General features: G+C 32.8%; 1 pseudogene; it reads right to left on the bottom strand.

Moving 5' to 3' along the window:
- LOC122135763 overlaps positions 1-19,120 on the bottom strand; it is a 206,146-nt pseudogene that overhangs the window by 142,676 nt on the left and 44,350 nt on the right.

Here is a 19,120-nt window from a genome sequence, read left to right as displayed (position 1 = left end):
TTTCTAGTGGCGATACCTATTGGGTTAATGCAGTATGCTTTAAATGGGGAAGTGAGAAAAGGCCCGATTAAATAACACTTTTCAGATTCTTTTTGGATTAGGGTATCGACTACCCCGGGTTCTTTGAAGGCTGATAACAAATTTTTACTAACATGAATGAATGGTTGGTGGAAGAATGATGAGTGCTGAGAAGAATTGTTTTATTAGTCTGGTTAAGAGAAAATTGACAAAACATCTATTAGGATGAGAAGATAAATTATTAGAAAGCTTGTGGACGTTGATAGGCATAGAAGGGTTTTATTCATCTTTTCGAGGACCGGGTTGGAGGCGCTTTGAACCTGCGAGGGCAAACAGCTCCGGGGTGACTATCGCCACAAATGGCACAGCAATGCAAAAATTTACACTTCACGGTAAGGACGTAATGATTCGTTGTGATTTTTTTAAATTATTGAATACTGGATTATTGTATAATTCTGGAATTGTTGGGTTGTTATTTAAATTTTGAGCTTGAGATTTTGGGATTTCGGAATTAGATTGACCAGCTTTCCATTGGGAAGTTTCATATGCAGTACGAGGACACAGACTTGTGGTATGAGAGAAGGAGCCACACATGGAGCAGGAGTTAGTCTTATGACCAGTGAAGTGTCTACTTATCAGTTCAAGATCGACGATGGACCAATCCAGTTTAACATTGAAACGCTGAATATACAATGCTGCTTTAGCAGAAAAGGACTTATGGTATGGTATGGTACAGAAGAGCAAAGCAGTATTTTTACTAAATTGATATCATTACCTGCTAAGATCTGATTTCTCAAACTTGCTGGCAAAGCTGCTGCAGGTGAAATGAATGGGGTTCCACTTGATGGTGCAGGAGTTGCCGTCGCCAGCATGTGACGCGGTGACACGTCACACTGTGAACCACCTGGAGATTCTATGGGGAGTAGTGAAGACTTCTCTAGCGCTGCTACTCTGGCGTCTATGTTGTTGACTGAATCTTTGATGTCGAAAAGAGCAGCAAGCACGGGGTCCTGTCCTTTTCGGAAAACGTTAGAAGATCTTTTTGCTGAAGGAGTGGAAGTTGCTGTAGGTATGGTGTTTTTTCTTTTAGCCTTAGCCTTCGTCGGGGCTGTGTTGGACAAACTAGGTGGTGTTGGATCTGGATCGGACAAGGCTAGGAAAAAGGTAAACAAATCTTGGTGAGATAATCCTGTTGGAGCTGCGATGTTACGGCTAAATAAATTCTCCAAAATCTTAGAGACTGGCCATTTTGAGATTGAAGCATGGCGTTGGGCCAGACGAGCACTCCTGCATTTGGCAAGGGAGTATCGTTAGTGGATGATTCGTCCTGGATATCATGGTTAGACAAATTCTCGTGAAACTGGGAATTCCCAGTGATAGACCAAGCGCTAGCAAGAGGATATGCATTGCGCGCAGGTATGGTTAGCTTGGAATGTGTCCGGTTTATAGGCACACGGTAATTATAATTAGAACCTGATTGGCTGGGAATGTGATTTTGAATGAACCAATAGAGCGCCAATAGAGTTTCATGGCTGAACTACTGTAAGTCAAATAATATTAACTTCTTGTTTATTGGAAATCGATATAAAAATCAATATCACATTTGCAATCATGCTGATATTTGGAGAAAAAAAAACTGTACTCATTGTGTGATATTAACTAGGCTACATCAGATGACAAATATAAATTAAATATATAAAAGACATATGGGGGAAAAAGTCAAATGCTGGTGTATCTGATCCTGAGTTCCTCTAACAGTCACTGAACTGGAAAGTTTGAATGTTTTTATGGCTTCTCATAGTTTATGTAAAAAGGTGAGCTGATAAAAACTAATTTCAATTATATGCTTTCACTTTATATGCTTTAGACATATAAAACATCTGTGATTCACATCATTACTGGGTGCTTTAATAATATATTTGCGTATACAGTATGTTACTTCATTGCATGATTATGTAAACAAACTAGTAAACTGAACCAGTTCACAGAAACAAAATGTTAAAAACAACTAGTTCATGGAAAATAATCATATTTCCCCATTTGCCTGAGGCATATAAAGTTGTAAATAATGTTCAGTTTCTTGCACAGATCGATTGTTTCGCTTCATAAGACCTCAATATATCACCAGGAGCCACGAGTATTAATTTGTGTTCCCTGTTTATGCTTTTTTGACTCTCATAGAGACGGCAGCCATTGACTTTCATTTTATGAATCACCAAGGACCTTCTTTTTTATGTTTTACTCAAGAGGAAAGTCACCCTTATCTTAAATGGCCTGAGGGAGTGTTTTCATTTTTCCGTGAACTATCGATTTAAGTATTAACTTTGTCTCAGATGTTTCTCCTGAATTTCCTCCTAAAACAGTATGTGGTGCTTCTTTCCTACAGATCTCACACCTCAAGCTCTGTTTAGAAACCAAGAGCAGAATGTGTTCTAATTAACAAAGGGAGTAAAAGAGTTAAACGTGTGAATTAGTCTCATACTTGTTTGGTTTGACGTCTGATGGGAGGGGAATTCACAGCTATCAATAGCGTGATTGTGCAGCGATGCTGCTGTGAAATTTGATTAATAGGGGTGGTGGGTCTTGTGGCGGCTAAATTTTATGTTTCTGAAATATTGTTTTTAGTGTGGTTTTTATAGAAAAAATAACCATGTTGTGGTATTGTTGTAAAAATGTTTTTGAAATGTGGTTGAAAATCTCCCCCATATGAAGCTCATTGCTCATTCTAATCAAAGCACAGTCAGATCCATAAATCTCCTGGCGTGGATGTGTGTGATCTACTGCTGGAGGAGTTTGTGTGTACATCAAATCACTGCAGTACCATGGAAATGCCATGATTTTTGGATATTACATGGCATGGTCTCAGCAATACGACAATATGTAGACGGTCCAATCGAATCACTTGGTTTACATCCATCAATTTCAAATAATATATGTAGCACCTTGATTTTTTTAAATATTAAAGCCACCAGATTCTGCAGATATTATTTTTGCAATATAATAACATAAAATAATATAATATAACATAATACAATATAACATATAACCCACAGCTATTTACCATATAAACACCATGGTATACACAAAAAAAAGAAAATAAGTATACTCAGTAGTCAATTCACCAGATTATGCAAAAATAGACATAAAAATTTCTAAATAAATGAACACAAATATTTTATATCACGCACCCCCTACTTGCAGTACTGTACAGAACCATATGAATACGATGGAATATATTATAATCATTAAGTATTTAATTCACCATTCTGTTGAAGCATATATCTCTGCAACAAAAATGTAAAACTTAATATAAAAATATTGTAATATAATTAACATGATAATATTATCATTTAAATATTTCTTATTATATTGCATATAATGCATATTTCTCCAACAAAAATATATTAAATTATTGAAATTATGATATTTAAAAAACATTAAAATAAGATCACATATAATGCAACACAGTATAATATATTTTACATCGATTTTTTCGTTAAAACATCCATCGCTACTTAACAAATCCATACTTGAGGCAACAAATAATAATATAATATAATATAATATAATATAATATAATATAATATAATATAATATAATATAATATAATATAATATAATAATATTTGGGTCAAAACACCCATCCTTACAGTACATGTACAGTACATGAATACCAATATTTAAAAAAAAAAATGCTATAATCATAGTATAGTGCAAGCACACAGTATTTGCAGCATGTCAAAACATGATAATATTTATCGAGTATGTTATTAAAATATCACAGAATTACCATCTGATGTCATCATTACTCCATGTTAGATTGCCAGTATAATCAAATTACCAAATAACCCACTGTGTACCGACATGACTTTAAAGTGTGCCAATGTATCAAAACTAGAGCATAAAACACGTTGGAGATGATTTCTCTGAGTTAATGTGACATTTGAATCTGAAACTCTCCAAATATTATAGTACCAAACCCGTGACTCACTTTGACTCATACAAACCAGACGCTCAAATAAACGATGTTGTGGTACACAAGTATATGATACAAACAGAAAAATATGGTGCAATTCTGACTCACACAGACGGGCAAACAAAGAGTGCCGTGCCCAGACATGCTGTAGCTTTAGTGTCACCTTCCCAAAGCCTTCAGCTCCTTTCCATTTCTCTCCCCTAAAAACAGCGGCCCACAAAGGCAACAGAAGAACGAGGAGACAATAGTGTCTATTCTCTTTCTTTCATTCTCTACGGCTCACTATGAGAGCAGACATGCCGCCTGTCACAATGCCACTTCGGTCTTGCCAATCTCCACGTCGTCGTGTGATTCGCTGCTCGTCCCGGGACGGGCTAATCCACACTGAAAGGGTCCAAGCGCCGAGGGAGGCCCCTTATTGTTACTGCATTTAGACAGAGTTCAAAGCGCTTCTTGTGCCACCTGGCCATCTCCGATGTCGAGAAACGTAAAGATGACTCTTACTGGCCTGACTCAGTTCATCTGAATGACCACAGACCACAAGAAAAGCCAGCAGTGACATGAGATAGCGAGAGAGTCAGAGGAGACGTGAGTGATCGTCTCTGTCGCTGGGATGGATCTGTATTCAGACACTCAAACCACAGTAAAGAGAGAAATATACTGGTCGCAAGTACGCAAAAAATAACATGTTGTGGAAACTAATAATGTTAATGCTCTATATGTAAAATGAATAAATATAATATATATATATATAATATATTATATATATATATAACACACACAATTAAATATTTAAAACAGTTTTATATATATAATTATATTTTATATTGTTAAAATATTTATTTTAAATGTGGGTATTTTTTATATAAAGTAAAGAATAATAAAAATTCTATATTATTTAAATATGCTTTTACAAATATATATAGTATATATTATATATATATATATATATATATATATATATATATATATATAATGCTGATGAAACGAGTAATGTAAATGTGTTCTTAAGGTAAAATATATATATATATATATATATATATATATATATATATATATATATTATATATATATATATATATATATATAATATATATAAATAAATCTAAATAATAAAAGAAAATATTGGCTAAATATTTAAAATAGCATTATATAATTATATTTTTATATTTTAAAAGCATAATTATTTTAAATGTGACTATTCTATATAAAATAAAGAATAATAAAACATTTTTTTTTAAATATGCTTTTAAAAACATAAAATGCTGTTGAAACTAATAATGGAAAAATGTTCTATATGAAAAAAATATATTTAAAAATGTATTTTAAAAATCTAAAATGCTGATGAAACTAGAAATGTAAATGTGTTCTACAGGTAAAAAAAATATATAAAAATCTAATTAAAAAATTTGGCTAAATATTTAAAATAGTATTATGTATAATTAAATTTTATATTTAAAAAAATCATATTTAGTTCATAAAAATAAATTATTATTATTTTTTAAAAGTTATTACATAATATATTTTATTATAAAAATCTATAACAATATGCCAAAACACCAACCAGATCATCTCGGCATTGTGGATGACAGTCCTGCATGGGCAAACACCAGACATAGTTTAATAAAAATGTTATTTATTTATTTTATTAATTTATTTATAATTTGTTTATATCGATTTTTTTTTGTTTTTATCTGTTAATAGATTTATTAAGGTATTATTTTAATGGCCTGTGTGAAAACATGATTAATGACACAATCCAGGCGCTCTTAAAGAAACCAATGAGGTCAAATCTGTTCAAAAGAGCCCTGACACTCATGAGCCGCTGTGAAGAGAATCAGACAAACGTGATTACAGGTATTTCAGGTAAGACATTAGCTCACTTCATCAATGTTATATGAGACCAAACACAGCGTACCAACGCTCACAAGGACAAAATAAAGACGTACAACAATCTGACAGCAGTAGTCAAGTAGAATTAAATTAGCCTAACCCACTTAAGCTGAGAAGAGAAACAGACGAGGGGAGATAAACTATTTAGAGTCAATGCAGACGGTCTGAATGTGAGGGACTCGTTCCAGATAAATGACAGCGGGGTCGGCCAATGAATCTTCAGCTGTGAGGGAAATAACAGTCAACGCAAAGAATACGCCTCTTATCAAGAACCAGTTTTGGCTGTATATGGTTCATTGCAGATTAAAAACAATTCCATCATCAGTTCTTCAGATCAGTATGATGTTATAGGCATCAATTATCAAAAAAGGAAGCGCTCCTTGGTTCTTTAAAGTAACAGCTGAAGTTGTTCTACCTCCTTAAAATGCATTAAAAAAGGTTCCCCCCCCAAAAAAAATCAAGGTTATAAAGTCAACGTGAAATCAAATTGACTTTCATTTAGTAAAACTCATTTCGTTTCAAAGGTGTTGCCATTTCTTTCTTCTGTTGAAAACAAAAGTAGCAGTAATATGAAAATGTCTCCTGTGTATGAAAAAAAAAAAATAATTAATAAAAAAAAATCTTAAAATGCAATAAAACTAAAAAAATAAACAAAAATAAAATAAAAGTTAAAATAAATAAAATACAAATCTTAAAATATTATAAAACTAAATAAAATAAAGTTAAATAAAAATAAAATAAATTAAATAAAAATAAATCATGAAAAATAATATAAAATATAAATAAAAAACAAAAACAAATAAAAAATAAAAATAATCAAATATAAAATATAAAACATAAAATAACTGAAATTAAAATCGACTCATCAGTAAAAACATTACTACTATTACAGTAAGAAAAACCCAAGTTGACCTTGACCTCTGGCCTCTGACAGCCCAGCTATTATCAAAACATAACAAATCATGTCATTTTAAACTGTCATACTGTGAAAGTAAAATGTTTTTTTGCACTTTCACCTCATCCTCATTCATCCTTGCTAATTTAAGACGGTTGCTTTGAGATCCCACACAGATCTGGCCGGAAGTTTGAGGACCCTTCTCACCCAAAAGACATTTGCCCTCTCGAGGTCTCTCCACTACAATGAGTCAAGTGCAGCTTTCTCAAAACCATTAAACCCAAAACGACCATGTTTCCTCCGAGAGGGAGGGGTATCACTGCTAGTGAGTGCTTAGTATATTTTTTTGGGGTTATGTTGGTTTTGGAGACAGCTTAGCAGAAAAAGGGAAGCCTAAGCAAACATCTCCATTATCACCCGCTCATTAGAGAACGTGGCGCTTGCTTCCTAGCCCCTGCGCTCGCTTGTGTCCATTCGCAATACAAAACACAGCAGTCTCCTGGCGCCAGCGCTTGGAACCAGACCCATTGACCCGATGCAATACTCAAGACCTGGTGACCTCCGGTTGGAGCTGTGACCGCAGTGACCCACTGTGACCCGGCCTGCATCTCAACACATGCAACACACTGGGAACAAAAGAGATTACAGAGAACATCTGATAAATGTAATGGCACTTGGCAGCTCTGAGCTGGCTTTTTTTAGGGTTGGTCCTCTGGCCATTTTTATCACCCGCCAAGAAGAAATCATAGTGTTGATTACTTGAAAAAAAGGATTATGAAATTTCAGCTACGCCAAGTATGTGAAAGCCAAACGGTACAAGACGATTTTACCCACTCTGAAACAGAAATGCCCTGTATGCTGCTTTTTATATAGATAGATAGAAAATTAAAATGATATAAAAACGCTACTACAATAATAGTAAGACTCGGTTTCCTAAATCATGCCTATAAGAGACCTGCAGTGTGGGGATTTTTTTGAGGTGCCCATAAATGTTTACTAAATAAAATATGGCTTGGTAAATTCTTAATATTAGTAATCTAATTTGGTTAATATATAATATTTTAACGTCCCACACACACACAACACACACACATATAGATGGAAAATCACAATATGAATGTAGTAGATATTAAAAATACATTAACTATAATTAATTTAAATATTTGTAAATAGTATAAATAAGATCCAATGCGATGTTAGCACAGGCATGATTTTTGTGCTGCATAGACAAACAATAAATCCCTTAAAATGTCAAACGTGTTCAGGACATTATCAATAATAATTGGAAACGCAATGCCCACTTTCCAAGTCTTAAGCAACCGAATACAAAGAGGGGGGGGGGTGCAAACAAATTGTTTGTACCAAAAGTTTTCTACAATAAACACAAAAAACTTCACTTTTCTGGCCCCCAAGCTGCAGTTGTGATTGGTAACCAAAAAGGGTCCCCCTCTGGCCATTTCACCTCTGGCCACGGACCAAGGAAAAAACGAGAAAAAGAAAACAGGTCAAAAACAACCTCGCCTGGAGAGTGGTGAGGTCCCCCGTGTGATTGTGGTGGGCTGTTAAAAACATGAAAATCAGGAGTATGAATTTGGCGGTAGGCTGTATTCTGGTTAGGGGAATTGTTGGTGAAATACAACTCAGCACCATGACTTGCCTGTTAAGCCAATCAAACCTCACTCCCTGGTGCCTTCCTCACTATCTGGTGGTAAAATGAAACTGTGTCTCAATGTCCCCTCCTGTATCCCTGTTGACCTGCTTCTGCCTAGAATGACTCAGTGTTTAGGTCAAAGATGAGAGCAGTCTCAACACAAAAGGCCTTTTTTTGTTACTTGTAGACGTATTTTCATTCACCTCACCAGCAGAAAAGGTAAAGTCAAGGTTGCGGAAAACGCGAGGAAATAGGTGTGGTAGTTGCCAACAGCAATTCTGACTGAAAGTTTTTTTTTTTTTTTTACGAGGGGTTTTATATATTTTATATTGTTATATTTTATTTATATGTTGAAATGTGTCAGCCAAAAAAGTGCTCTACTTAAAATGTCAAAAACATGGATGTTAAACAACTACATTAATAATACATTTATATCCTTTTATTTACAACTTTTAAGTCTAGTAATTTTGAACATGGTACAAAAATAAAAAACAAAAAATCTTTCAAATTAAAAAAAATAAATAAATAAATAATATAAGATAATTACGCATAAGCACAAAACAATCTTACAAGCAAAAAAAATAAAAATTAAGTAAATAAAAAATAATACATAAAATATGGAATATAAAACAAAAGTACAATAAAACATAACAGTCACACAGGAAAAGCTCTTTACTTTTAGAGCTTAGAAAAGAAAGTTCATGTAACCGAAAACAGCATATTTTCATATGTTTCATAAATGAAAAACACTACATTTTCATTTCTCAGACTTAAAAAAAAAAAAAAAAAAAAAAAAAATGCTACTAGTTTGCAGATTCTTTCCCAAGGTGCCTATGTTGTTTGTTTTTTCTGTGTCCATAACTTCATTCAGAACAACGTTTCCTCAAGGAAGTTAAACAGCATTTAGGTCACAGGAGAACCTGCTCTGGTGGTTACAAAGATGCGGGTTTATATTTTAAAAGATAACTTTCTACACATTACAACAATAACAACAAAACTGGATTTGACTGGATCCTTGTGCCAGATTTTTTTTAGCTGCATAGCAGTTGGCATCTTAATATTTTATCTGACTCACTCACAAGATCACTATCCTGTCACAGACATTCATAACCAAAAACTGCACATTCAATTTAGCCATGGAGTCAAGTTAATGAGATCAATTGCCACCGTGTCTCTAACCAATAACCTCAAAAAAGAAATGAGAAAGTAAAGGAATGTTCCTTTGGAATAACAAGCTCTGAGAATCCCAATAAGATCTGAAATGTGCAGTCAAGTTGGAATAATATCACTTTTACTTTATGTTGACTTTAATGAAAGAGTGGGGATCTCAAACAAAAAGACAAACAAAGTTACAGAAGGAAAGAAAAAAAAGAAAAGTCACAAACCCTCCAGAGTTAGTGTGGGCATTTATAATGCTACTGGACTGGTCAGTGTTTCTTCGACTGGATGCACATCAACATATCCAGCACCATTGTGCAATCAGCCCAGACTCCAGCACTGAGTACAGAAAAACAATAACGCCTCTGATAAAGCTCTTGAGAGCTTTCAACGCTTCCTCAGTGTTTGACTTCAGCAGTCCACTGTAAACAAACTCAAACGCACAGGTATGCTGCTCAGATCACAGATAAAACCGTACCATCTGTGTGTGCTGGATCAGACACGTAAACTTGTGCTCTCACCCTCCTACCAATGATCGGTGAACAGCTTGTATTTTTTTAATACCAAAAAATGGTTGATCTTCCTGCAAATAAGACAAAAAACATCAAAAAGTGCAACATGTTAATACTTCGGCTCTGGATTAGCTAGTGAACTTAAAGAACTAAATACAATAATAATCTTACACAGCTTGACCAACTTCAAAACCAAGATAGATTTTATATTGCCAGGTGTGGCTCTGGAATAAGCTTGTTAACTAGGCATCGCCAGGTTCAGCTTCTTGACCAGTTTCCAATAAACAATGGATGACCAGCTAAAACCCACCATGTATTATCATCAAACTGGATTCAAATTTGTGTTGCCCTAAAAAGTATAGGCTAACACTCAATTCTCAGAAGATTAGTGCTGAAACCACAAACATCTAACAAAAATGGTTAATAGTTAATATTTAACATAGTTTAATAGTTTTACATTGCTAGCCTTTAATTGCATATATTATTTTATTTACAACTTTCATTGTGTATCAGGTCTCGTTGACTTGTTGCATTATGCGTATGTTAGCATAAATTCAAGCAAGATAAATTCAAACATAAACAGAAGTATTTAAAAAAAAAAAACTGTATTCAATTATTATTAAAAATACAAATAAATATTATTAAATAGAAATAATACAATATAGAAAAATTATATCTAACTCTCATTTACTTGTCAATATGATTGCTTACTTATTTATTCATTTATTTTAAACCCTGTTCAAAATTTTATCTATAATGAAAACCATTGAAAACTTGACAACCGTCATTGACAACCACAAATAAATAATTATATAAATACTTTAACTCTTTTTTTGCTCCAATTTATATATAGTTTGAGTGATAGTTACCTTTATATGTCACAAAGATTGTAGTGGCACATGTACTAAACTCATCAACCTTCAGCTTTTCCACCCTGAATAGTGTTCGGTTGCTTTTGTGCTGGAGTCTGAATGGAAGTGCTGTGAGTGTTTCTTTTTTCTTTTTTTCAGCTGAGCTTACACTCACTGATTCCACTGACCATAAGAGAACAGCAGTGCTGGTTCCCAAAGCACAATCCCAGCATCTCAGTACCATCAGCTGACTTTACTTAAAGGGGTCATATGATGCTGCTTAAAAGAACATTATTTGGTGTATTTGGTGTAATGAAATGTGTTTATACGGTTTAAGGTTAAAACACATTATTTTCCACATACTGTACATTATTGTTACTCCTCTATGCCCCGCCTTCTGAAACACCTCGACTTTTACAAGGCTTATCACTCTGAAAAGCGAGGTGTGATCTAATTGGCTTGAGTGAACATAAAGAATATCTCTTTGGATTTGAGACTTAAGTCTTTGCAACTTTACAGATCTTCTTTATTCACCAAGAGCTTGTAACACTCCAAAGAGAAAGGAAAAATTGAAATCGCATCATATGACCCCTTTAAGAAAAAAAAAGAAAAAAAATTGAGGAAACCCGTTGGCTTAAAACTATGAATTAAATAAACTTAATGCATAATGAAAGAAATAAGTTAAAAGAAAGAAATGAGTTACACTGATAAATAACAGTTTGAAAATGTGTTGTGTTCACTTTTTCTTTTAAGTTGGACTTAAATTGATTAAATTTCAATTACTTAAAAGTGTGATTCTTCTTAATTTAAATTAAGATAACTAAGTATCTACTAGTTAAATTGAGGAAACCCGTTGCCCTGAAAAAATTAACTTAAAACGTGTAATAACAATTCACTGATTTGATCTTATTTTATTAATTTCTTTAAAGTTGAAAATTGTAGGCTACTTATACAATTCTTGAAAATACAAAATTGTTCAAAACAGATGGCACAAAAACATTTTTCATGGGCAGAACGTGCCAAATTTTCAAAGTCTCATCCGTTCATCCGAGCTCAGTTATACATCTATTAAATAGAAAGTATGTAACAAGCTTAAATATTTACTATTAACCATATCAGCTGCTAGAAAACAACAACCCAAAACCTATATTCAGCAGACAGCTTGTTAATGAAGACAGAAAACAAGAGGAGAGACAGAATGAGAGGGGAGCAGCGGAGCGTGCTGGAGGGAGTGGAGCTGAAGCCACCTGAGAGCCTCCCGCTCGCCCACTCCACGGCCCCTAGAGTCCCCGCTCTATTCATTCACACGGCTCGCCTCGGTCGAGTATCACAGCACACCGATGCGCTTTGTGTTCGTGGTGTGCTGTGATTCTGTTTATTCTGCTCCAGAGGTTCTGTGTTGATGCGCCGTTTACTCTAATGGGTGTGAACAGAGGTTCAACAGACAGCTTTCCACTTGTGGCCAATCCTTAAAATCTACATAAAAACGACCAATTGACACTGTAACTGTCTTAAACGTTTAAAAAAAAAAAAAAAAAAAAAAAAAAAAAAAAAACCTTAACGGAATAAAAAAATAAAGCTTAAAAATTAGAAGAAAAAAAATGTAAAATTAGAAAGCAAAATAAAATACAGTATATTCAAAATATGTAAAAAAAAATATAAAAAAAACTTTTAATAATAAAAAAAAAAAAAAATAGAAACAAAATAATATAAAAATACCAAAATTTTAAATATATATATTTTAATAAAATTTAAAAAGTTTTTTTAAAACTCTAATAAATTAAAACAAAAAACTGAAAAAAAGCCTTAAAAAATTTAACCCCTTTGGTGTTTTAAAATTTTTTAAAAAAAAATAAATAAGTTGAAAAAATACAATTACTAAAAAAAATACAGTAATCTAAATAAAAAAGTAAAATATTATTTAAAAATTGATAAAATAAAAAAAATGACAAGCAAATAAGTTTACAAAAATTTAAAATTTACTAAAAAAATAATAAAAATTTTAATTACAAAATTTTTTTTCTAGCCATATCCATTAAATCCATTACAAGTCATAAAAAATCCCCAAAAAAAAAATGAAAAACACAAGGAATATGACATTTTCAGTTTAAGAAATTAAAAAGTAATTTCCTTAATTATAGTTTTTGCTAATTTTCCAGTCCAGGCCCAAAACACATTCTGCAAAACTTTTTTAACGTGTTGTTCAGTGTACAAAATCCCTTAATAAAACAGCCTTCTAAACCATTTTCTTCCCGATTCCATATATGTATTTTAATGCATACGAGTACCCAAAACTAAAAGCACGTACTATAATTTACGTCAAATCGAGGAAAAAACGACGTTTCTCAGTCTATCAGTTAATAGTAAGCTTTCCACTTGTCCATTTTTAAACTCATCAAAAAAATCACCCTTACAACTGTAAAAAACCGAGTAAAAAAAAAAACAGTTTCTTTTGGTAATTGAAAACACATCTGCTGTTCACCCTTTGCCAGCTTTCCTTTTTTTTTACCGATCCCCCCCCTTTACACTTTAGCCCCCGGGGCCGTTAAAAAAAAAAAAAGTAGTCTTTTGGGGGAAAATTATTTTTAAAACACGCCCAAAAATATTAGCACTTTTTAAAGAACCAAACTGTTCAAAAATTTTTGATATTTTAAGGTTTTTGTTTCAGCAGCTGTCTAAAGGTTTACAAGAGGGGGGAAAAGCATTAAAATTTTAATAAAATGCTCATTTGTGATCAGGTAATATTTTTAACTGAAAAAAACATTACAATTTCGTAAAATATTAAAAAAAAAAATTAAGTTAAAAAAAATACTTTTTGATAAAAAATAAAAAAAAAATTAGAATAACTGAAATAAGTCTAAAATGAAAAAAAAAACAAAAACTAAATTAAATTTTAAAAAATTAAACAACAAAAACCAAAAAAAAAAAGAACAAACTAATAAAAATAAAAAATACTTTAAAAAAAAAATGGCTAAAATTTAAATTTAAAAACAAAAACGAAAAAAAAAAAGTTATTTTTAAAGCTAAAAAAAATTTTTATGTAGATAGAAAATATGAAAAAAGATGGGGAAATAGAGTTAAAAATTATTTATATAATAATAATATAAAAAATTATTATTTTATATATATTTATTTAACAAAATTACAAAAGAAAAAAATTTTAAAATGAAACAACTAAAACCCCAAGAAAAAATAAAAACAACCAAAATTAAAAATTATACTTTTGTGCATAATAAAAAACTGACAATGATGTGTGAAAAAAAATTTACAAACTTGCTCCCCTCTTTTAAATGCCCTCACAAAAACCCCCCCCTTCCCTACTTTATTTATCACAATTTTTTAAAATTTTTAAAATTTTGCCACGAATCTTAAAAATCCTATTTCCCCTCATTACGCAAAGGGAAAAAGTTTTCTATTTAAATAATTAAAAATTTGCACTTGCTTTCAAATTTTTTCAGTCGAGACAATTTTAGGCAATTTTTTCTTAAACCGGTTGTATGGCAAAAAATCCCTCTAACTCCACATCTGCAAAACATTCCAAATTGATCCAATTTTTCTATTAATCCCTTTTTTCCATTTAAATCCCTGCAAAAATTATAATAAGGGGACCATGATAATGGAAACGGGCTGCAAACTAACGTTAACAATTTGGAAGGGATTTGCTGTTTATGTGGGGTCATCCTAGCATTTTCCCCCAGGTCACCATTTCATTTTAAGTAGCAAACAAGGCGAATCACACAAATTTTAATTTTCCCAAATGATTTTCTGCGACACAATCTGCCGGGCCAAAAAAGGGCCGCGCCCATAAAAAGGTTTCTGCTGTTGGGGAAAAAAGTGCTTTTCCAAAAAAAAAAAAAACACCAAAAATGCAGACGAAAAATTTGGGCTGAAAACACCTTTTTATTCAGACAGGCAGAGGCCAAGCCTGACCCCACCTCCCCCTACACCCTTTTTACATCACTGCACAAAAGTCCCTCCTTTGTGAGAATATGAAATTGAGTAACTTCCAGCTTTTTTGATGTTTAAAGGCACACTCATTCATGGGTCCTTCACTGGTGCGGGGCTTTTCCCCGGGGCGCTTGAAAGGCTTATTCAATTCCCTCCTTTTCCCTTAAACAACATTACCCAGACCTGCGTTAAATGGGAAAATCTTGGAAATTAAAAAATTGCTCACGCTGGCACAGACGAGAGTGGTTTTATGAGTCGATGAGTGCCAATACACCCAAGACACAAACAAACGGCCTGCGAAAATATTTATTCGACATGACGCATTAAGTCTTGAGTGGGGATAAAACAAACATTTAGTTATTCTTTTTTTCACTTCTCAACAAAGACAAACGAAAGAAAACGATTTGCTTGGTGTGGCTCATCATGCACCGCAGGCTGAGGGGTAATGTATCTCAGGTTTGTCCCTGCATTTTAAGGGAATTTTTAATACATTTGAAGATTTTTTTTAAAAAAAAAAAAAGTAATGAAAGAATGTTGACATTTACCAAAAAAAACTAAATTCCAAAAACACCTAAGAAGTCCCAAGTCATTTCCCTGAATGATTTAAAACTTTCCCTGCAAAACTGTTTTATTTTTAAATTAAAAAATTTGGGAAGCGAGTGGGTACTAACGGTGAAACGGCGTTGGGTCTAAAATCGACTTTATCAGTAATCAGATTCGGGCCGAAAGAAATGTTTTATACCCTCCAAAAATGAATAAATAAAATGCAATATTTTTTTAATATACAGACTTTCACAAAATTTTTCCCCGGCAAAATAAACTTTTTATGCTGCTTAATATAAGCCCCTTTTCAAGAAAAAAGTTCAACATAAAATAAAAGTACTATTTAAATACCATAAAAAGGGGGGTTTTGCTTTTTTCTGTTTTTTTTTTTTTTTATAAACTGATAAAATTAAAATTTCGACTACGTAAAAGTTTTCTCAGCATTTTACGTAGAGCATGGGTTGGTGTTGGATCATAACATATTGTTTTTGCCAGAAGTAAAAAACAAATTGTGGAATATCGAATTGAGGATGAAGAAAATCCCCGAATCCCCGTGATCTTTGCTGGGTAAATTGGCCATCGTGAAAACCCGGTTCCCTCATAGACCCGCAGCCCCTCATGTACTAAAGTGAAAATTCTGAAGAAACAAATTGAAAGGGTGCTAAAAAATAAAGACAAACCAAAAAATGCCCACCAAAAAACTGAGAAACAAAATTAAAACAAACATTCAAAAAACAGGATTTTAAGTTTTTGTTTTAGGACTCAGACCCCCCACTGAAGAAAAGGTTTCCCCCAAGGAAACCCCTACATTTAATGCCTCACTCTTAAAGCAATCATTTGAAACTTGAAATTTTATGGGGGGTCAAAAGCCAGACAGCAGGGAAAAGCATTCTGAAAGGACCACGTTCGAAAGGGGGCACCTAAAAACAAGGCCTTCAAAAGGGCCCGGGGAAATCCCAAAAAAATGGGGGAAGGCGAAGGTTTGGGGCAGAGGAAAAAAAGGACGTTGCCTCTTTTATGAGAGTGCTTCCGGCAGAAGTAATCCGGTCAAACCCAATGCTTCCCCTGATACGCCCCTGGAAGCCCTCCTAATCAAAAATCACATCGGGACACAAATCTGGGTTTAGTCCCCTGCTCTCTTCAGAGAAAATCAAAAAAGGAAAACGCTTATTTGTTGAAATAAAAACACCCGTGCAGTTAAACTAAATGAATTGCTATTTCACTTTTTTTTGCACCGACAGAAATTTAAAGCATTTTTTTCAGACCGTGGTTTGCCCTTTTTAATTTTGCACCTTTTATAAAATCTGTTTTTTTTTTTTCCCAATTCAGTTTTTTTTTTTTTTTTTTTTGGATGGGGTTTTCCGAAAGTGTCTACAAACAATTGTTTTTATTTATTTAAAGTTAAAAAAAGTTTTTTTAGAGCCCCATGAATTTTTTTTTTTTTTTTTTTTTTTTTATAAATGTTTTTTTTTTTTTTTTTTTTTTTTACAATTTACTGTTTTAAAATTAAAATTTGAAACAAAAAGCTGTGCATTAATAAAATCAGAACAAAAATTTTAAAATATTTTTTTTATTTTTTTTTTTTTTTTAAACCCGATTCAGATTTTTTCCCCTAGTTGTTTTATTTAATATTTTAAAATTTAAGGTTTCTTAAAATAATAATTTAAAAAATGTTTTAAACAATTGAATTTATAAAACTTTTTATATTTATTTATTTTTTAAGGAAAGGAAATTCTGTGTTGTTTTTAGAATTTTTCTGGATTATGATTTTAAAAAAATTTAAATCATGGAAAGAAATGAAAGCTACCAAAAAAATTAAGTTTAAACTTTTTAAAGTAATCAAAGAAAATGTTCTTTTGTTTTCTTTAAATTTTTTGGGAAACAAAGTGCTGCCAAATTTAAAAAAATTTTTCTACTGTGTTGCGTTTTCTGCTTTGGACTGATGAAACCCCATAACTTGCAAAAGAAAAAATAAGTATTTTCAGCACAGTGCCTGAGAAAACACAGAAAGCTGAAAATCTGTTTTAAAAAGGCAACCCAAAAAAAAAGTTTAGCATTCCCGACTTTGGAGGTTTATGGCGGACTCTCTCGAATTCAGACGAGCAAGACACTCTTTGGTCTTCTAAGACTTTTAAGTGGTGAAAAAAAAGCAAAAACTGACTCAAGCACAGTACGATTATATTTCAAAAACCCGGTGCACTGAGGGAGCAAGTTTTGAAAAAAGAAAAATTTTGTCATCATTTCTCAATTATGTTGGTTCTGTTTGCTTTCTTTCTGCTGAAGGTATTTTTAAAAATGTTTAGGTTTTACAAATATTTTTTGAAGAAGAAAGTTGAAAGTTTATTTTAGATCTTGAGGATTTATTATTTTTCCATTTTAATTTTTGTTAAAGTTTGAGCAAATTTTTTTTTCTTTTTGTAATTTTTTGGTTTGTGTTTTATTTTATTTGTCAATTTTTATTTTCGTTTTTTTTTTTTTTTTTCTTTTTTTCCTCTGTTTTTTTTAGTTATTTAAAAAAAACTAAAAAAAAAGTTTATTCAGTAAACATTTATTTTATTTCAAGTAACAAAATAATGATTGTAATTATAATAACCCTGGTTTGGAACAACAAAGGTGAGTAATTGGTGACAGCATCTTCATTTTTATCCAATTAATTATTTCTATTTCTTGATTTTGATACCTTTATGATGCTAAGAGGTCATCAAACTTTTTACAAAGCACAAAGTCAAGCAAACACGTCCAGCACAGTTTAACACTTCATTACAGTTTTCTGGTCTCATATCAAAAGTGAACGTGGTTCCAACCCACAAGATATTCATCAGCTCATTAGCATATCTGCCTCAGTGGGATGTTTTTTCCTAAAATCACATTTGCAAAATTTGAATTAAGGTTCTCCCATTTACTCTGTTCTTTTTCTTGTTAACCTCTCATTAACCTTTTTGTCTTGGCACTCAGATCCGCTGAGACTTGTCCCAAATTCATCAAACAACAGGGCAGGTTTCTTACTCGCCTCATTAGGCTGAAAACCAACGACATCGCTATAAAAGTTCAGTCTAATGTACTCTGGACGGATGGGAAACTGTTTGGGTAAAATTGACCGAACGCCTGTATTTATTTTACCCAAATCTGTTCGGAAAACATTTGGTCTTTGGGAAGCGCTCCATCAAGCATCAAAACATAAACAGCAACCGTGCCGCAGATCTCAGCGATAATCTATTGGGTTTCAATGAACGCAAGCCACTTCTACACCTATACGCTTTGCAGTTCCAGCACAGTTATATTTTGTGCGAGAAACGGCGTCATTTTTATTTACTCGAACCTGATTTATTTATCTTCTCTCACCCAAATAGTCTCTCATCCTCGCGCCGTCTCCAGCACCAGCAAAATATCAAAAACCTGCGATTCTGTTTCATCCTCGTAAGTTACAAAGTTGTGAATTTTAATGGACGGGCAATTTCCAAGCTGCCTCGTCCGTAATGAACCCATCAGACGGTGGGCTGTAACGCTCTCCCCTGGGTTACTTTGAGAGAAATAAACAAGACAGCTTATGCAAACAACTAAAAGCAGCTAAATACGGTCTAGCTCATCTATTTTAATCCACTTTAGACTTCATCTCAGAATCTGAATGGCTGAAATGAATGTTTCATATTGTCTCTGCTGCTTTTTGAACACTTAT

This window comes from Cyprinus carpio, chromosome B1 (genome assembly GCF_018340385.1).
Source record: "Cyprinus carpio isolate SPL01 chromosome B1, ASM1834038v1, whole genome shotgun sequence".
NCBI classification, from domain to species: domain Eukaryota; kingdom Metazoa; phylum Chordata; class Actinopteri; order Cypriniformes; family Cyprinidae; genus Cyprinus; species Cyprinus carpio.
This window is presented reverse-complemented; position numbering and strand designations above follow the sequence as displayed.